Here is a 22,221-nt window from a genome sequence, read left to right on the forward strand (position 1 = left end):
TTTGTTTGCAGTTTTTTAACAGGGCATAAAAAGCGGAACAATCTGTCGTATGGCAATAAATACCAGCACCAACTTTCACTAACGTAAGGGATAATTTTTAAGGCTTTTACCCTCGGTAAAAAATCTCGGATAAAGGGGACCGGAGTTCTAAAACGAATTGAACAAGTGTTTGAATTCCTGCACTAAATATTTATGCAGTTCTCAGAATGTCATAACCTTAGGGGTTAAAAGAATGCCAGGCATTTTATTGAAAGGATCGCGTGCGACGTAGGAGTTTTCCCTCCGTGTCTAGGGGGTTGCAACAGGTTTAAATGTGCTTTTCATAACATCCACACTTACATGAGATGTATATCTCGGGGGAAAATCCACAAGAAGGGAACATGGGAATCAGTCATCGCGCCCAAGTGAAGATGATGGATATCCGATTTTATAATCGCAACAAGATTTGATACGTCTCAGATAGAGATAAGGGATGTTTTCTTCCTTAAACATAAGAGATTTATGAAGATCCAAATCTTGAAATTTTCGTTCTGTGTTTATTCGACATCTTTTCCTTTTAAGAACAATAATTTAAGAATGAATAAAGAATGAGTCTTTGATTAGTTCAAATATTTCGACAGCAGATTCTTGAGGTCAAAAGAAACACTTTTTTCCTTTACCATTTTTTCGGAAACGGCTCGGTTTAAAAGATACAGGCTGTTGAAAAACCATAAAAAATTTTTATCGGTTTTATCGATTCATTCGTTTTCGAAATATTCAAACTTAACGAAATGACCAATTCTGTACAAATATTGAATTCGAATGGATTGAATGAAAAAATATTAAGTATAAGGTATAATTCCTATGTATTATAGAGTCATTCGGGGTAATTAAGCGCAGTGGGTAAGTGTGCGCAGTGCGTATATCTCGACTATGCAAAGTATGAAAGAGGGGTTCATTTGGGTGAAGCAAGGGCGCAGAATCGCCATATTAGTTTTTCAAAGGAGTGCGCCGTGCCACGTTTCTTTAACTTTTTATTTGCAATTATCAAATTCACTAGTTTTCTTGTTAATTTTTAGCATCTCTGCACATTCTGCCAGGTCCAAGTTCCGAGTCCCTCAGTGTTAAACAATATTTTATTCGATCATGGGCATATTAATCTAAATATATAATAAAAAATTTAAGGTTCTCTAAGCTGCTCAACTCTATAAGAACGTCGATTCAAATTTTGGCTTACTGGGGAAAGTGTGCGAGGGTAAGTGTGCGCATAGATTCATTATATGGGCGTTAGTTCAGTGAGGAATAAATTATGACATTGTTGATTTTCTTGGTTAAGCCTCGATCAGTATTGTCCTATTTGATCGGAAAAATATGAAGAGCCACCAACAGGGGAATGTATCAAGTGTTGTGTTCACCAAGAATTGTGGCACGAACAATAATGCACTGCTTGTAAAAAGGCGCTTCTGTATTGACAATAAACAGCATTTCTCTAATATTGTAGCATTTTGATGACATTATTTTGTAATTTGTTTTGATCGTGTGGTTTCCTAAGCACTGCGTTCACTTACTCTGTGAGGGTGCGCACACTTACCCGCAATACAGGGCAAGTGAATGCACTCCGACCTCCGACTTTCTCTATTAAATTCTTTTTTGCGGAAAGAAAACGTTTTTGTTTCTTTGCTTTTTGATGTTTCTTTATAGATTAGAAAATTCTCTATCTTATGAATATGTTTTAATTTTCCTAGCTTCAACATTTGAAACAGGGTATGGCTTGAAAGGCAAAAGTGCGCACAGTTGCCCCGAATGACTCTATTCATGAATTTTCATATGATGATTTCGGATCAATAAACCCATTATTTTTTCCTTTCATTGTTGGTGAATCAGAAAATTTTCTGGATTTCATTCGATGTCCCTTATTTATATGGTCTAATGAACTCTCATCAGACGAGAGAACGTTAATGGATGAGTTTTCAATTTGAATAATTCCAAACTCCAGTTATTCCCATGATGGATGTATTCATTTGAATATGATTCAAGGCTATTTAAAAGCCTTTCTATGGTGTAACAATCAACGTCATCTTGTATGGGTCCATTAAAATCTGAAGCGTGGTATACTCGTTGTGAACTCTTCAATATTGGCATTTTGAAGCAGCAATTGATACGCGTTTGTAGAATCGTGACAATAAAAGAAAAATTTGAGATTTGATTTTACTTAATGTGAGCTTTGATTAATTGATAATAAATCCTATATGATAAACCGAATTATAAAGGATGAGCCTTTGACTCGTACAAATATTTTAACAGTAGATTCTTGAGGTAAAAAAACAATTTTTTCCTACACCATTTTTTCTGATTCGGCCCTGGTAAAAAAATATAGCCATTTTAATTTTTTCGTAATGCGCTGTGCCACTGCTGGAAAAACAAAATAACCTTTAGAATAACTAGCTAAATCTGTGACACTACACATGTATGGATCTTCCAAAAAGAGTCAAAGTATCCAATTTTTCGAATTTCAGATATTTTTTATTTTTGAACATCAGATTACTCGAAAACGGTGTATTATACGAGAAAATATGAAGAATTTTCATTTGAAAAAACGTTCAAATATTCATTAGATAGCGTCCAACTTAGTTTCAAGAGTTGAGTTCTTTTAGTTCTTAGCATTTTTGGTATTTTCATGGTACGTAATGGTCATAATGAGAAAACTCATTTCATTTCATTCGATAAAACCGTTTGTGAGATAAAACTAGAAATAAAATTCTTTTTGTTTTTTCAACAGCCTGTATATTTCGAACCGAGCTGATTCGTAGGAATTGGTAAGGAAAAAAAGTGTTTCTTGTGACCACAAGAATCTACTGTTGAAATATTTTCACGAGTTAAAGACTCACTTAATTTACTTAATTTTTTTGGATTTGTGTTCAACCACAAGAGTTCTGTTAATCAGAATCATTCATTCAATATTTTCTGTCCCTTCCACTTTGTCGATACAAAAGAATGGGAGGACTAACAGAAATTAGACAGCTGCGCCATCAAAATGATTACGAATGATATACGTCTATATTCTGTTTCATTGTAATGATTCCCTATTTGTTTAGAACTTTTCGTAGAATCCAATTTTAAAATCGTAAAAAATTTCAGGTTTCGCATTGTAGGCCGCAACATCCGAATGTGATTTTTTCCTACCTGAACGCCAACTAATGAGAGAATATTATTCTAAGCGGAACTACCTGTGTCTGACAGTGCTTTTTGGTGCGCTGAAAAAGGCGCCTTATATTTTGCCATTCAAACGGCGCGTTTTAAGGAGCTGAAAAATCCTTGTTCTTGTTGGAATTTGTGTAGTAGATCTCCAGTAGCGATAATGAGAAACACCGTTTTCATTTTATGGATCTCAAGTTTGCTCAGCTTAGGGAGTTGATGATTCGAAAAGGAATGTCAAGAATTTTCTCGATGTTTTCATTCCACCACCTCATTTCCGTCCAGATTCACGACTCTGTAGGTCGTGAATCGTGAATGTTCGGGGTATCTACCCCGAAATTCAAATTTTTACCATTCAAATTACCAGAAAGTTATCAAGGCAGCTTCGGACTTCCAAGAATTGACCGTTTTTTACGTTTCCCTTTTTTGACCGTACCAACCCACTGACCTAACTGACTTTTTTGCGGGTGGGCGGCTTGTCAAAGGAATCCCAAAGTCTGGTCAGTACCGATTACTAAAAATTTGAATATAACCTTCTGGTCTTGTTTTCTTGGTCATTCCTTCGTTCTAATCTTTTTTATGATAATTATAGGACACGTCGCTGGATCCTCTATGGAATCAGCTGCCCTGTAGGTCTTAATGCGTTTTAAAACATGCTGGACTCGGTGAAAACCAGGTAAATTTCAGGCTTCGGCACAAATAAGCTTTGGACAGCGTCCAGTAAAAAGTTGTTTGGTTAAACACATTTCGCTACCACATTACGGAGTAATTTGTTTATATTAATGACGTTTTTATAACAGAAACCGTTGAATAATTTTAAGGCGACTCTTTTCATTAGGTGTTATTATGACGGGCCGTGGTAATTTTACTTTTTCACACTCGGAATTAGGAATTATTTCTCTGCAAATGACTCGAAATTACAGGCGGATAGCAGATCATCAGTGTAAGTTGTTATGCATAAGTGATTAAGCATGATATTTGGTATATTATATTTCGTTGTCGGTTATCTGACGAAAATTTGCCTGCAGTGGTTCCCACAATTTCGTTATGAAGAAACATCCCTTTTTTCATTCTCAAATATCAAGAATTACCTCACAAAATATATCCGGTTAGGTTGAATGAAGAATTCTCATTGCAGGGATGATCAACACTATCAGAATTTAGTTGTGTCAATGAATTGTTTTGTTTCTCTTACTATTTTCTTTGATTTAGACATTATGCATTCTCCTTACATATATCAGATATTTTTAACCTTGAACTTTGTTTCTTCCTTATTCCAAAACAAGTTGGGAAGAATGGCAAACCCTCAAAAGTTACCATTCGGGAAATTTTTATCTAAAAATAAAATCCATGAACAAGAATTATTTTTTTCGAGTATTTTGTTATAACCGATGTTATCCAAGAAAACACATATAAATATGGTTCGAATCTACTTTTGAGAACTCAAGTTTGGTAAATATTGATGAGTTTTGGAAAGAATTCACTGATTTTTATTGTTCAGTTGAATTATCATCACCTTCGAAGATCCTTCAGTGAATCATGAACGATTTTTCAGTATTAAAAGAGAAGAATTAACATGAGGAACATCCTAGTGCACAAACATTTCAGAACAATTGAGGACAATGAAAAAAAATTAAAGATAAACATTTTTTGCATTGATTTGATTAACCAGTTTCCATGAATAGGATGGATATCACGTTAAAAAACGTATGTAGGGTGAGTGTTTGACTCCTACAAATATTTTAACAGTTGACTTGAGGTCAAGAGAAACACTTTTTTCCTTTACCATTTTTTTCGAATAGGCTCGGTTTAAAATATACATGCTCTTGAAAAACCCGAAGAAAAACTATAAAAAAATCTCACAAACGGTTTTATCGAATGAAATGAATTTCGGAATTTAGTTTTTCATTTGTTTCATGAATCTTTTTCGAACACAAGATATCACCCACGACTTGCAGTTTTCTCATTATGACAATTACGTACCAAAATACCAAAAATTCAAAGAATCCAACTCTTGAAACTAAGTTGGACGCTATCTAATGAATATTTGAACGTTTTGTAATATACAAGTTCCTCATATTTTCTCGTATAATGCGCCGTTTTCGAGTTATTTGATATTCAAAAATTAAAATGAAATTTGGAAAATTGGCTACTTTGGCTGAATACAACTCTGTTTAAAAGATCCACAGATGTGTAGTGTCACAGATTTAGCCAGTTATTCTGAAGGTAATTTTGCGTTTCCTAGGGTGGCACAGCTCATTTTGAAAACTTAAAAAGGCTTTATCATTTTATCAGGGCCGAATAGAAAAATGGTATAGGAAAAAACTGTTTTTTTTTGGCATCAAGAATCTACTGTTAAAATATTTGTCCGAGTCAAAGAATCGCCTTGTATAACCAAACAAAAGTATTGGTAATTTCAAATTCAATATTATTCTGGAATATTATTATCTGTACTCCATATACTTTATGCGCAAAAAGATCTTCTTCAACAACAGGAAACACAGCATCCCTCACAATCTTATCCACACTACGAGTTCTCCTCAGTGGAATTCCACAATTAATCATTTCGTAATAATTGTTACACATAGAACAATCACGTAAAGAGTGTAATTTAGAAGATGTAACGCAGACTTCAGGATAGACAGAAGAAGTAATTGCTGCGAATGCTGCTGTACATGGGTCAGAGATGCCGAACGTGGTATAAGAATATAATTTACACAGCAGAATAGTTTATGGAAATTACAAGTGGCAAGTTTTTGTTATAATTCACAAATGATTATTGCTCGAGCATACATTATTATTATATATTTGCTTATATTCCCACGATCGTTAAACCCGCAAACAAATAGTATGGATATATCGGTTTTTCTGTTACGTTCTTGTTGGTCAACCTTCTCGAGACATTTCTTTATTCGTTCTTAAATTTGGTTAATGTCATAGTGATCGTAAAGCTCATTTCGATGCATCCGATACCTTTACACCCGATGAATGGACGTAGCATTTTTCGACACCATATATCAGCTGGGTAATTAATTGGCATTCCATCTGCATTTTATATAATATTATTCCTTTGTAGTCAGATCGAATAGGTTTACTTTCTCATTTATTCAGGTTTGTCCTTTTTCGCATGAATATATCGGCAGCGTTTCAAATTGAATAAGGCAGTGTTAGTCAATGGTTAGAGTTTACGGCGTCTTTTCTTCAATCAATTTGTCTCGCAGTTCTTGGAAAATTAAAAGTTCAAAGGTTGCATACGCGAACACTGAAAAGGTGTTGCAAAACTGAATTATTCATCTGTTATAATGCATGCACCGCATGGTGGAAATATTCAAACAGCCTTCTCACCTGCTTTAAATACTTTTATTCCAAACGACGCATCTCTATATGTGCTAGATTCTCTACCAAGAAGAAATACGACAATATATTGAACAAGAAAGGGTATTACTGTTGATGCGCTGCAAATGAAACTGTAATTTGCAGAAAATTATCCATAATATGGGTAAATAGGGGATACAAGAGAATTTAACAAACATCTAATATTTCTTTAATCAATATTTCGTCCTTTCTGTTATTTTCAATTCCGAAAAAATTCAGGTTATTCAAGACAATGTGAATGAATGGTTGCGAAAAATAATCTTTCATATAAATATTGAAACTACGCGAGATTTCATTTGAAAAAAAAATGAAAATGAAAAAAAAACAATTTTTTTTCAATGTTATTATATAATGCGAATAAGGAAAAGAAAGTGGTTTTTGTACCCTTGCAATTATAGAGGGACACAAATTCTTTTTTATTATCTTCTCTCTCCCATAGAATATCTGCACGATTTCATTTCTGTCAGTTGTTTCGAAGAGAAAAATTAAAAATTGCTTCTCAGGTGCCATCTTTATTGACCATTCAGAAGATAAACAAAAAAAATACGTGCTTGTCCGCATTGAACATTTACGAACAAACAATCCATCTGTAACAAACTTAATCATTCTCTCTAATATTAAAATAATGACACAAATGACAATAGTTTTAAATTTAACCCAAAAAAACATCTTTTTCATTTCAATTCCGTTGCAGTCCACAAAATACCCCATTTATAGGTCATGTCTACTCTCCAAACTGCTTGAGATGAGATAGTCAAAATAAATCATGAACATCGAAACATGATAGATGATCCTTCGATAAAGCAATTCAGAAATTAATCTGATTTGCATAATACCTATTGTAAATTACCCCAGACATCAATATAATAATATAATAGAATAGTTATGCAAACATTGGAACGGCGTAGTGTCGATTACATCTAGCGAAGTGAAAGTACCTATCTGTAAATTTTTTCCGACATCATTTGATCCCAAATTACACCGTTGCCAAGGAACGGTCTCTCTGTGTGAATTCATTATCCTCCCGCGACAGCTAGGAGTTAATTTGCGTATCGTAATTTCAACGAAACACAAAAAGAAAATGCAGGCTCGAAATTATTAAACTAATTTGATTTTAATGTTTCTGTAGATGTGACAATCATGCCGTAACACTTACCTCCAGAACATTTTAATTTAATAATGTTTGTTTAGGCGCAGACAATGTTACGCTAGTTAAACATATTTGACTGGAGTCCTTCGGGTGTGACAGCGAATGGGACAACGACTGCTCGACTATATTCTGTTATAATTTCTCCTCTTGGAACTCTACAGGGAGAGAATCTAGTTTTCCATTTTGTAATTGAAGGAAACTCTGTTTCTTGGTATTTGCCATCGTTCTTCGTGTACAAATTTCAGGCTATTTATATCTTGATACTCATAATCCATTGAAAATTTTTTCAATAAATACCATTTCAGTTCCGGATTATGGTTCTGATTCGTTTTCGCTCGACCGTCCTGTATTTTCGATCGTGGTTTATGGAAATTCGATCGCAGAGATACCATCAATCTTGAGCGTGAGAATAGCATCTCTCAATCATTCATTACCCTTGAGTAATGAATAGATAGCGAATAGAGCTGATCGTAAAGCGAATGAAATCATGATATTTTTAATAACCATGAATATTCATCGTAATAAAGCATTGATTTCCATGTGAAAAAACCACTACTTTTGTGTTCGATACGAATTTACTGGTAGATTTCCCACAGGGTACTTGTTGTGCGTCATTTCGTCTGGTTAATTGTGAAATGCCGGTTGCAAATTCATTTTTTATATTCAGAATCATCAGTAAGACTGAGGCGATGGGAGAATTGTTTTAGGAAAACTTCAACGAATAGAAATTCATTCTCAATTCAACCTCAGATCGAAAGAATTGATCTGTAAAAATTCCAGAAGAAGTAGAAGAAAAAGAATCTTAGCCCAACTGCCTTTTTTGGAAGTGGGTCATCTTTCGGACTCGGAGGGTTGATTGCATACCTACCGACGATTGCATGATGGGCTTCCAGGACCGGAAGTGCACCTGTGATTCGTTAATTCCATTATCGTTATTCTCCAGCGGTAATTAAAAAGAATACACACGAAATTGATGGGTGGCTGAACTAAAACAGCATACATAATTATCGAAATGAAGGATGTGTGCATGTCTCAATTCTTGAGCGTTATAACGTTGAACGAAGTGGCGGAACAGAAGTCACTAACCTTGAGTTATCATTCATAGCGATTACATATTTTCTGTCTTGACATTTGTACAAGACTGTTAGGTTAATAGCGATCAGATTTCACAGGGAAATCGTTCGTTTTATAATCTTTCGAAACACTGCATTGATCGTTAAGTGGGAAACGATGTTTTTACGAAAAATAATTTAAGATAAAACCAAAAACAACTTTTTGATAAAACATTGTTACAATTGAATGATTTGAATATAGTCTTCCTGTGGTCAAAAAGTCGATTACTACGGAATTATTTCCAGTATGTATAACATTGCAAACGATACTCAATATTCTTCAATCTTAGAAGAGTAAACAATTATACCGGGTGGCCCACCCCAGGCGCTAATTTTGAGGGAGTAAATGAAGATATTTTGAAAATCTTTCTTGTGGTGTTTGTAGTATGTCCCAAAGCACAATTTAAAATTATTGTCATATATACAGGGTATTCGAAAACAAAGATATAGATCAAAGTTACACTTTTTTGAATGTAACACCCTTAATTTGACCTCAAAAATGGAATAGCTAGCGCAAGTTATGATGAGTTTCTTCAGATTACTTTATAGCTCAGAAGCACCCTTTACGAGATAATGGCGAAAAATCGAAAATATGGAGTTTTTTTAAATAGCAATTAATGAAGAAACTAGTTACGCCAGCGATACAGACAGAATTTTGTCGAGTAGACAATTTGGCTACTCCTACATATAAAAGAAAATTTCAACTCTGGAATATACAGAGTGATCATAATTAACTCTTAAACATCAACTACAAATAATCGTCGAAAACTTTCTTATTTCAAATGGCACACCCGGTATTTCTATATCTCGTTGAACGTAAAAATTAATTTCGAAAATATCTTCATAAAATTTTCCAACATCTAAACCTGATAGTTTCTGAGCAATTTTCGATTTTTAATTCAAAACTAGTGAACCATTTTCGCCATCATCTCGTAAATGGTCCTTCTAAGGTATGAAGTGATCTGAAGAAACTTATCATAACTTGATCTAGCTATTCCATTTTTGAGGTCAAATACAGAGTGTTACATTTAAAAAAGGGAAATTTTGGTATATATCTTTATTTTCGAAGACCCTGTATGCATGACAATTTTAAAGTCTGCTTTTGAACACCCTACACCCACCACAAGAAAATATTTTCAAAATATCTTTATTTATTCCCTCAAAATGAGCGCCATGTCTGGGGTGGGCCACCCGGTATAGGGAGTCTTCGACTTTTATAGATATTTCAACAGTAGATTCTTGAGGTCAAAAGAAACACTTTCTTCTTTTACAGTTTTTTCCGAATCGGCTCGCTTTAAAAGATACAGGCTGTTGAAAAACCATAAAAAAAAAATATTTCTAGTTCTATCTCACAAACGGTTTTATCGATTGAAATGATTGTCGGAATATAGTTTTACATTTATTTGATGAATCTTTTTCGAACACAAGATATCACCCATGTAATCCCGTTTTCTCATTATGACCATTAAGTACCATAAAAATACCAAAAATTCAAAGAACCCAACTCTTGAAACTAAGTTGGACGCTATCTGATGACCATTTGAACGTTTTGTAAAATAGAAGTATTCTTCATATTTTCTCGTATAATGCGCCGTTCTTAGTTATTAAATTTTCAAAAATTAAAAAATATCTGTGTTATTTGAAAAATTGGCGTAATAAAACTCTGTTTAAAAGAGCCACAGATGTGTAGTTTCACAGATTTAGCTAGTTATTCTGAAGGTAATTTTGTGTTTCCAGGAGTGGCACAGCTCATTATGAAAAATTGAAATGGCTAAATATTCTTATTAGCCCGAATCGGAAAAAATGGTATAGGAAAAAAGTGTTTCTTTTGAATTCAAAACTTTCTCTTGAAATATTCGTTCACCCTGTATTGATCTCTAATCTTATTTCGTTCGATTCCATATTTTTTCTGTATTTTAGGTGGGAACATAACGACATGGATCGAGAATTTAATTTTGTTAAAGGACGTGAAACGTTGAAGTATTCAAAATAGTAATAAAAACGCTACTGGTTCCCAAAAAGAAGACCACTAATGAGTACGAGTTTATGGCCAAGTTGCGGGTCAATTACAAGAAGATACCCCCAATTTCCAGTCCCTTAGTCCCGGGAGTTTATTTCCCATAATTATTTTTCATGGTTAGCATTTTATTCGGTCTCTAACGGCTATTAAAACGAATCCATCATCAGGGCCTCTTTCAGTTCCGAAAAATAATAATTACGTTTAATGATCAGCAGGTATCTTATTATTAAAACCAAACTGTAATTGTTGGGGAAGGTTGATTAATATAAACATCTACATTCATAATTATTGCGAATTTGTCTTAATTAATCTTCATTTTTCATTCGGTGATTGCTGGTTGATCTCGATGATTTTCTGCTCTTGAGTTTTTGTTGAGCGTCAAGAACCCCCCCTAGTCGCAAAACATTTTTTCGTTTCTCCTTCAATGCTGTAGATATTTCAAGACCTCAACATAAATGTGAGGAAAATGCGCTAGGCTAATCCTTGCTCTACTTGTTATCCCCATTTTCCAAATTGATTTCCAACTCTTAGTTCTTACCATATATGACCTGAGTACCCACTGATTGATTCCTCAAACCCGACTGACGTTTAGAATTAGAGTTAATTTATAAGGTATTCCAGAACTATAAATCTCGATGCTGGGGCTCAGAAAACAGATATCGAATGATAATTAATAACAATCCTATGAACATATCATTAAATAATTGTTATCAATCATTGCCTGGTATAACTCTGTTACTTAGCATTGCTTTGTGGGAATTTCGGATAAATTCAAAGTCGGATCATAGTCAAATTAATTAATTATCGTGGAATAAGATCGGAGTGTCCAGGGCCGTATAGATTTATTTATCGATGAGCTCGAGTTTATTTGTTTATGCATCACAGTTGTTTTAAACTTCAATAACTGAGTGAATTTCCTATTATTTATCTTCTCAGCCTGAGATAGCGTTACTTTTTGGGGTCTTAGTGAATTCTTTTGCTCGCCGTTAGAGATGACTGACCATTGACCATTTGCATGTTGCATATCCAAAGATTATTTATGTTAATTTGAGGTGTGCACCTGTATATTTGGGACAACGGATGTCATGTCCCCTAAATTCTGCGATGGAAAGATTATTATGGCATCGATGTAGACAACTGCATAACGGAATAATTCAGTTCTGGGGTTAGCCAATTGTGCATTTGCCTTGAATAATTTAAAAATTTAGGTATCCTTGCTTCGATTCAATATGATCAAGGTTAGTCTTTGATTCGTACAAATATTCAAACAGTAGATTCTTGAGGTCGAGAGCAACACTTTTTTCCCACGCCATTTTTTCTGATTTGGCCCTGATAAAAAGATATAGCCATTTTAAGTTTTCATAATGAGCTGTGGCACCCCTGGAAAAACAAAATTACAGAAAAACTAGCTGAATCTGTGACACTTCACAGATCTGCGAATCTTCTAAACAGAGTTGTATTCAGCCAAAGCACCCAATTTTTTAAATTTCACAGATACTCTTTAATTTTTGAACAACAAATTATTCGATAATGGCGCATTATACGAGAAAATATAAAGAACAACTTTATTTTACAAAATTTTCAAATATTTATTGGATAGCGTTCAACTTTGTTTCAATAGTTGGATTCTTTGAAATTTTGGTATTTTTATGGCAGGTGATGATCATAATGAAAAAACTGGAAGACGTGGGTGATATCTGAAAAAGGTGGTGATATATAAAAAGATTAAGCAGATAAATGAAAAACCATATTCCGAAGTTCAATTCATTCGATGAAACCGTTTGTTAGATTAATAACATTTTTTTATGGTTTTTCAATAGCCTGTATCTTTTAAACCGAGCCTATTCGGAAAAAATGGTGAAAAAAAAGTGTTTATTTTGACCTCAAGAATCTACTGTTAAAAATTGTGTAATAGTCATCACCCTGAATAAAAATTGTCACGAAATTGATGCAACAAAATTTGGTTACAGATTTTCCAGACAAAATTAGGAGACTTTTATTTTTGTCCCCTTTTAGCCCCTTGAATTTCACCCCTACAAATAGTCCTTTCTTTTCATCTCAGAATCTGGTCTTAGGAAAATCACTGAATTTGGTATACGGGAGTTGTATGATTCATGATATGCGAAATTTCATGGTGCTGCCTATTTTGGTGATGGATCTCCTAATATTCTTTACTGGGCCACAATGTCTATGGAATCACCAAACATTAACCGCTTGTTAAACCGTTAAAAATCCCATTCAATTTAGAAACTTTCTTGTTCCTTGCAATTTTTTCATGAAACGCAGGATTTTAATAAAAATGTGCATTTCGAGATTATAATGGAATTCTACTTGATAATCACAGGTGGCTGACGTTGAATATCATCTTTAGATTTTCCTCAAGAATCCGTTTCGGTGTTAAATGAAAGGGTTGCATAAAGCTATGAGTATTACTTCAAATGAAAGCCTTAGCCTATATCAAGAAAATTTTGCGCCATGAAACTACGAAATTCTTCGAAACTGCTGCGTAACTCTCTATAGCCGAGTTCTGACCTGTCCAAACTTTACCCCTAAGCGTTAAAAGCGTGTAAAACACGAAGTAAAAATCCATACCATGGAGCAGCGTTCACTTAAGAAACAATTTGTTATTGAATGAAGCCAGATCGCGGTACCTACAAAGAGACCGGTAAGGAAAACATATCTGATTAATCATATTGCATGCATGTCTGGAGTTAATATTATTGCCTTCAATATACTTTGTAAGCTTAACACTATTCTCGTTCGAGATGTGAGGAATGGGAGTTTAGTGACGCGGTCTAACAAATCAATAACTACTAATTGAAGAATATTCGATTTTTCCAATTGATGTATCGCTTTATTCCATTAAGAGCCGGTGCAAAAGAATGCACAGAAATCTTTTGATGACCTTTGACTTCGCTTTCTCGGATCAGTTTTGAAGGATCGCTCAATTTTCATTTCGTATCTATTAAATTTCAACACGGTTGTTAGATGCTTAGGAAATTTTTTCAATGGGCAAAACAAGGTCAACAGTTATATGTAGTTTTAAGCTCTCTTCCCAAAAGTCCTGTGAAAATCGATTGGTCCCCGAAGTAGCCGTTACGTGACAATGCGGTCCCGGGTAGATTTTATTCCCTGCCTAAATTTGCATTTCTTCAATCTATCATATATCGCTAAATAACTATGCTGTGAAAGCGTTTTCATTAGGAATGAATGGTTCAGATGAGGGTCACCGTCATTTTCCTATTGATTCGTTCCATGCCAGTCAAAAGAACTGTTCGAATGAAATATTATTTTGAAATGAATCAAAAATGTTTAAATAGGTTTAAGGGGTGTCCTCGAAAGTTAAACATATGACTTTTTCATAGAACTTTTCAAGGCCTACGAAATTGTACCAGATAAGTTTTATAAAAGCCCGAAATCAACGGCTTCATTCGCTACTTGTTTAAGGAACATTTCCCATGATTTCTTCGTTATGTAGGTATGACTTTTACACGAAAACCTCCTCGAAAAAGATCTCTACATTCTAGTGAAACCCCCATTAAAATCAGACATCTGGTTGAGAAGTTATGAAAGGACAAACAAAAAAACTTACAAACGCACAGACTTCTACATTTATTATACATTATTTCATATTGAAAATTAACATCTCAATCAAATGTAGTCTATCTCACTCAAGAATAATGTAGTTCTCTACTGGTGAGATAATTTTCGAAATCGGTTTGATGGATCCAGCGATTGATTGCCACAAACCAACAAACTTACAAAGTTTACGTCTTTATAATATTAGAATAAACGAAAATAATTGAAAAATAAACTATAGTAAGAATTAATGGTTGTATTGAAATGATTTCGTTATTTTTAATTGTTTGTGAATATCAACATATTCCATAAAATTTGAAGCATTTATGATTTATATTTCATCATAAAGTTTCTATTTCGGTACCTACAATGTGAAATAGCGCTATGTGGTTGGAAACTTTCTATAGGTCATGTGTTAATATGTCGAATCTTATAACTGCTGAGTTGAATGTCCATTGAACCTATTGATATTGCAAAACAAGTGAAAATTTCTCATATACAGGGTGAGTCTTTGACTCGTACAAATATTTCAACAGTGGATTCTTGAGGTCAAAAGAAACACTTTTTTCCCATACCATTTTTTCCGAATAGGCTCGGTTTTAAAGATACAGGCTTTTGAAAAACCATAAAAATATGTTATTTTTAGTTATTTATATCTCACAAACGGTTTCATCGAATGAAATGAATTTCGGAATATAGTTTTTCATTTATTTGATTAATCTTTTTCGAACACAAGATATCACCCACGTCTTCCAGTTTTCTCATTATGACCACTACGTACCATAAAAATGCCAAAAATTCAAAAAACTCAACTCTCAACTCAACTAAATTGTATGCTATGTAATGAATATTTGAACATTTTGTAAAATAGAAGCATTCTTCATACTTTCTCGTATAATGCGCCGTTTTCAAGTAATTTGATGTTCAATATTGAAAAGTATCTGTGAAATTTGAAAAATTTTGTATTTTTTGTACTCTGTTCAAAAGATCCACAGATGTGTAGTGTCACAGATTAAGCTAGTTATTCTGGATGGAATTCCATTTCTCCAGAAGTGGCATAGCTCATTATAAAAATAAAAATGGCTATATCTTTTTATCAGGGCCGAATCAGAAAAATGGTATGGGACAAAAGTGTTTCTTTTGACCTCAAGAATTAAGTGTTAAAATATTTGTACGAGTCAAAGACTCATCCTGTGTAGTTCCTTCAACCTATTAAGTTAAAATCATGTACAGAATGAGTTTTTGGTTTGAGACCTTTGTTATTGATAACCAATTCGCTTAACAGGGTTGAAGGTCAGGTTGTTGGAATAAAAACCACTTCTCAGACCATTGCCGACATGTTTCGATTTTATTCTAAAATCTTCTTCAGGGCTCTAAAATGAATTACAAGATTTATTAATTAATAACACTTATAAATAAAATGTGTTGGAACATGCAATGGGACAATACATCAGTGCAAAAAATGAATAAAAATCACATTAATATCTGCATATTACAATGCATAGACAAATTCTAAATTGAAAATATGAAAATTGAGAGAAACATTGAATATAATTCAGCTCAGTATACAGGTACCTGATTTAACATTAAAAAAGGGGGGAACAGTTACTTACAGTCTTTTTGTGGTTTTATAGTCAAAATCATGTTTCCCCCTTTTTTAATGTTAAATCAGGTACCTGTATACTGAGCTGAATTATATTCAATGTTTCTCTCAATTTTCATATTTTTAATTTAGAATTTGTCTATGCATTGTAATATGCAGATATTAATGTGATTTTTATTCATTTGTTGCACTGATGTATTGTCCCATTGCATGTTCCAACACATTTTATTTATAAGTGTTATTAATTAATAAATCTTGTAATTCATTTTAGAGCCCTGAAGAAGATTTTAGAATAAAATCGAAACATGTCGGCAATGGTCTGAGAAGTGGTTTTTATTTCAACAACCTGACCTTCAACCCTGTTAAGCGAATTGGTTATCATGTACAGAATTTGAGAAAAAAAATATGAAAACCAATTTTTTTCCGTGCTTTCTACACCTGTATTCTGTATCTATATTTCATTGAAGGTGTGTAAAAAATCGGAACGCAAAGTTTGTGGAGGAAAAAAAGCAATTAGAATGCTTGATAGGCGAACCATTCAACTTTTTATTTCATTATTTCACTACAAGTTCCATCAATCAATATTTTTCCAGGTGGATATTAGAATATTTTATAATTTTGAAAACAACGAAAATTTGCTTCGTTTTTTCGCAGCCGATGAGGATAATAATGATAATAAGATAAAACCGAATAAACGAACCCGGAGCCATTATAGACAGAGTGCCTTTATTGTGGCTCCATAACTCACATTTGAGACAGAGCTCGAGTTAGAGGTAACTAAATTACCGGAGCATGATTAAATAGAGAGACCGTGATAAATACACCGAGCCGATTTTATGGGCGATAAGCACGAAACGTCGAACGCGGAGCTGAAAGAATCCGAATGCAGATTTAAAATTTATACACTATATCGCTCGCCTCCCTTTTGCATATCTCTTTCACCGCACGCCGCTATGTTCAATACTTGATATACTGCAAATTACCTATGCTTATTATTGTTCCTATAATGTGATGAGTTCCATGATATACGTTGTTATAAAAATAAATGGGAAGAGCAATAATAATTATTAGGAACAAACAACGTTGATGGTGTTATGACGAGATCGATTTTAGACCACCGATTCTTGGAATAAGTTATTACCTTGATACGTCAATAGAAGAAGTGGATTTAGCAGATACATTTGGTCAAGGACGAATATTTCGGCATTTTAATATAATAATTGAAAGAATAATATTTATATGAAAAATATAAAAATATTATTATTTTATTTTTTTTATTGATATTATTATTTCTATTCACGAATGGTTTCCTTGAATATTCAAAACCCCGTTAAAATATTTTCATTTTATTTTTATCGAAATTATTGAAAATTTCAACTTTGCATTATTAGATACTCTCTGATAAGAAATCAATTTTTTTATTTTGATATTGTTTTTATCCGAATGCTTTAAAATTGAAATTTTTTATGACTAGGTATTCTTGCTAAAATATTTTCATACATTATTCAAAAACATTTTAAAAACATAAGAAATCGATTTTTCACTGAAATTATTCAAAACTGAAATTTTTTATGGGTGTTCTTTCTGAAGGCAATCAATTTTTATTTTGTTGTTATTTAAATCATTCAAAATAGAAACTTTTTAGGTTTTCTCTCTGAAAACATAAGGAATCAACTTTCTAAATTTTTATTCAAATTGTTCATAATTCAAATGTTTTATCGGTATCCTCTTCGAAAGCATAAGAAATAATTATTTTTAATCTTATTTTATGTTTATTGAAATAATTCAAAATTGAAAATTTTCATGAGTAGGTAACTATTCTTCTTGAAATATTTTCGTTAAAATCTTTCAAAATTGAAATTTTTTATGGGTATTCTTTTTGGAGCCGTAGAAAATCAATTTTCATGTTGTTTTATTGAAATCATTCATAATTGAAACCTTATGGGTGCTCTCTCTGAAAGCATAGGAAATAACTTTTTTTAATCTTATTTTATTTTTATTGAAATAATTCAAAATTGGGATTTTTCATGAGTAGGTATCTAATAATTTTTTATGGGTATTATATCTGAAATCTGGAACCATAGGAAATCAATTTTTATTTTGTTTTTATCGAAATCATTAATAATCGAAACCTTTTATGCTTGTTGTCTCTGAAAACATAAGGAATCAATTTCTTAAATTTTTATTTAAATTATTCATTATTAAAATTGTCTCTGAAAAATTAGAAATATTTTTTTTATTTTATATTTTATTTCTTATTTATTTTTATTGAAATCATTCAAAATTTGAACTATTTATGTATTCTCCTTGAAAAAATAATTCAATTTTTTTAATTCTGGTGCAATTACTTAATTTAAAAATGTAAGTTTTCATTTGTAATTCCTCTGAAAACATAAGAACGTATAACTACTTTCGATTTTTATTTTTCCTTCATTCAAATTATTCAATTCAAAACTCTCGTTGAGTTTCCTTCTTGAAGAATAAAAAATTATTTTTCATGTTTTAGATGTTTACAGAGGAAAGTCACGAAAATTTCCAAGAAAAATGCATATTTCCCAAAAAATATCCAAAAAAATATAGTGATTTTCTATTTTTTATTTATACGATAAAACTTTTAAAACACTTTCTAAAGAAAATATTTCTTTGAAATCGTATAAATAATAAAATCGCTTCATCGAAATCACTCAAAATAAGATTTTAACATCCTCAAAAAAAATCCTCTTTCGAAGACGTACGTAGAATTTGTCTTGCTAAGTTCACATATAAATGGGACATTGCCAATTGAATAATCCACACATATGTATCTCACACGAACCTAGATGGTCACATGTTCTACTTCTACTCTCCTTGTCCCAACCACCATCATCTCTGTAATAAGCAGATCATTCAATAAAATTCTCATTAGTCATAACGTTGGAGTGTTGGCATATTGTCCTGTTGCGCATTTCCTCGCCATCGCAAAATTGATGCGTCAAAGTTCTGGGGCCATTTATTTATAATCATAAAACGTTCATTTGATAATCACTGACGCATGATTGGCTCATTGGTGGAGTAACAAACATGCAACGTGCAACCTCCCACCTAACAGCTGCAGAAAGTTTTGTACACCATTCAATGACTTAATAACGTATGACATTTGTTACATACACCTTATTATCGAAGAGAGTTGTAATCATCGCCGCCATTTTATCTGCAGTCCGTTGTGAAGAAAACGTATGAGATCTTCAAAATGGCGGTAGTAGTCAGTGACAATATTCTGCTTCAGAATGAAAATGGAGAACTTTTCATGCAGCCCAAAATAAATAATTATATCTAGATGATGATCTCAGAAAAATTGGAAGGTGCACGAAGTTTCAGCTTTCGCAAATTCTCAACATTCATTGTTCCATGTTGATACATCAAGTGATAAAGCAAACCAAAGTAACCAAATCCGTAAACCACTGAAACGAAACCTGAAACCCTGAGGTTAAATATGTGATTCGAATTTTCAATGGCAATATGATGAACGGTATTCATTTCCTTTTCAATTTTATTGTAGGAAGTCGCTCACTCTGATAGCTTTTTTAGCATGGGGGTCTGGTTATCGCGAAATGCAATCATTGAAGTGGGGTTCTTCATCATTTGGGGGAGAATGTTGAGCATTAGGATTATGCAGTCCAATCTGATCAGATGGAGAAATTATTACTTGGCTCTGAAATAACTTTTCGAAGACTCTTGCAGAACTTAAGCATCATTTGGCTGATAGCTATTGAGATACATAATTTTTTATTTTTTATAATTTTTTATGAATATCTTCTTTTTATTTCGGAAATGTTCAATTGGTTACAAACTTATGGGAACTTTTAATTCTTCTATTCTCTCCTTATTTGGATAATTCAATCACCTTCATTAAATTTTTATTGTTGTTAGATTCCCCTGTAAACGCATAAATTTATTTCGTCATCTCTTGCGCTATCAGGAGCTAGATTGACTTAGGTAATTAAATTTATACAATTGGGTATCTACCGACACTGTTATTATAATGATAGAATCATTTTGTACCTCCAAGCTGACTACTTCAGTCCTTCGAAGGTCACCTCAATGAACGCGAGCGCATAATTTCACTAATGAGGAATTCGTTGAATTTTAAAGTTCCGTTGTGTTCCTCATGAATTATGCTTCAGAACGGAAACATATTGTTATAGTTTTCAGATAGGTTCTTATGATTTTTACGACGGCAAACGTCATTGATTAACTGACGTAAATACCAAAGCAAAGCTTAATGAAAAATGCAGGATTCCCTCATTACACTGTTAATGGGCTGAGCATTTATTAAAACTTTCCATTCGTAGACGTGAGAAGTATTTTTTTTACGAATTATTCAACAATTTTGAAGGATAGGGTCAGAGAAATGCATCATCTGTTGGATATTACTTATGTACAGTGAATATGGATAGTCATTATACAGATCTCGGTGCGGTGATATTATATAGAGCGCATTTTTACGATTGAAAACATTGTTCGAACCGAATTACATTCAAGTTTCTTGCTTATCTTCGTGTGAATAATACTTGTATTGCATGTGAATGCAACAGGCTTTTTACAAGCTGGAGAGGATAATTATATGGTTCACCATTCACAGAACGCTTTCATAACTATGCACATTAGTATCCTTGAATATTCATGAAATTATGTTCAATGCTCGATAGGGAGATAGATCCTTTCGGAAGTTGAGCGCATATTTCCGATAGTGTGCACTGGAGAAATTCTGATCAGATAGAGACTCAAACTTACTGCTTTCTGAATACCTTCCTTCTACTCTGTGATCAACTATAATTATCGGGAATAGGTATCAGATTAATACAGAAAACGAAAATTAAGTGATCTACTTTTGAATGAATTGCAGATGCCGAAGTACCTACATATGTTTGCAAATTCCAGAAGGTATGGAGTAAAAAATAATTTTTCTTTGTTCCATTTTTATACTATAATAATCTTTTACTGAATCTTATTAAAGGAAATTTCATTTTCCTTCTTCTTCTTTAATTTTTTTAAGTTATATACCTGGCGCTGGTGCTATGATCACATTACAGATGTATACTGTCAAAGATTTCTTTCTTTTTCATTATTTCCGAATCTTCTCGGTTTAAAAGATACAGGATGTTAAAAAGCCAAACAGTCACCCCGTATAATATACTTCTCGCTCTGATTTCAGTTTATTAGCAAATAGTTGTGAAATGAAGTATCTATATGGTACAGAATATTCGAAAATATCTACAGGTAACGCAATTCTAGGTTTGCATTATAAAATTTTGTTATTACTATAGTCCTAGCGACGACACTAGTGGGACACCACGTTTATTCGTGAATAAAGCACGTTATGATAAGGCCAAATTAGATAGATGAAGTAGAAAAAATCCTGTCCTAACCTTAATCTCGTTCCCTCGAACAACAACCAGTTTTCCGGCTAGGTTCAAAGATCAAAAAAAGGAATTGCCCGAACCCAGCTTCCCTGACAGACGATGAGCCAATTCAGGGAGTGGGTGAGTATTGAAATGGAATTTATCGCGACGCAAATATATATTCTGGGGGTAAAATTCAATTACCGACTTCTATAACTACTATTCCGATTTAGAGGCTGAATAGGGGGGGCGACAGGGTGAGTTGTAGGCGTTTCTAAGGGCTCTGTATCCGAGGCACTTGTATTTATTATACGATTCACACACTAGTTCGTTGCCAACAAGACAATTCAATTACTGGGTTCATTTCTGCGGGTAGTTAGTAACTGGCTGGAATGCCAAGGGAGGTTGAGGTCTACCCCTTCATCCAAAGTTTTTTCCGGACGCTACTCTTAAGTTAGCCAGGTGAAACTGTCGCGTGTTTCGATACTTTTCCAATTGAAGTTCATAATTTCATTTATACAACCTCACATAAAGCTTACATTCGATTTCTCTTAAGATATAAAGATAAAGAATGATTACCTGCATTTTCATCTATTCCATCCCTTACTTGTAACTGTCATTTGCTCCATAAGGCAAATATACTGATATAATATTTTACAAACAATGAAAAAGGCTTATACCTACTTAACCACAATCAATTATGTGAGAATTTTCTACAACCCCCTACCTACTGTGCCAGAAATGGATAAATGATAAGAATAAAAAAGGAGGATAATTTATGGTTATACAGGGTCAGTCTTTGACTCGTACTAATATTTTAACAGTAG

The 22,221-nt window shown here is 33.2% G+C and overlaps 1 protein-coding gene across 2 annotated transcripts in view; it reads left to right on the forward strand.

Moving 5' to 3' along the window:
- Nucleotides 1-22,221, forward strand: part of LOC123309400 (POU domain protein 2-like) — a 92,391-nt gene that overhangs the window by 12,118 nt on the left and 58,052 nt on the right. The gene's annotated exons all lie outside the window — the stretch shown is intronic.

This window comes from Coccinella septempunctata, chromosome 3 (genome assembly GCF_907165205.1).
Source record: "Coccinella septempunctata chromosome 3, icCocSept1.1, whole genome shotgun sequence".
NCBI classification, from domain to species: domain Eukaryota; kingdom Metazoa; phylum Arthropoda; class Insecta; order Coleoptera; family Coccinellidae; genus Coccinella; species Coccinella septempunctata.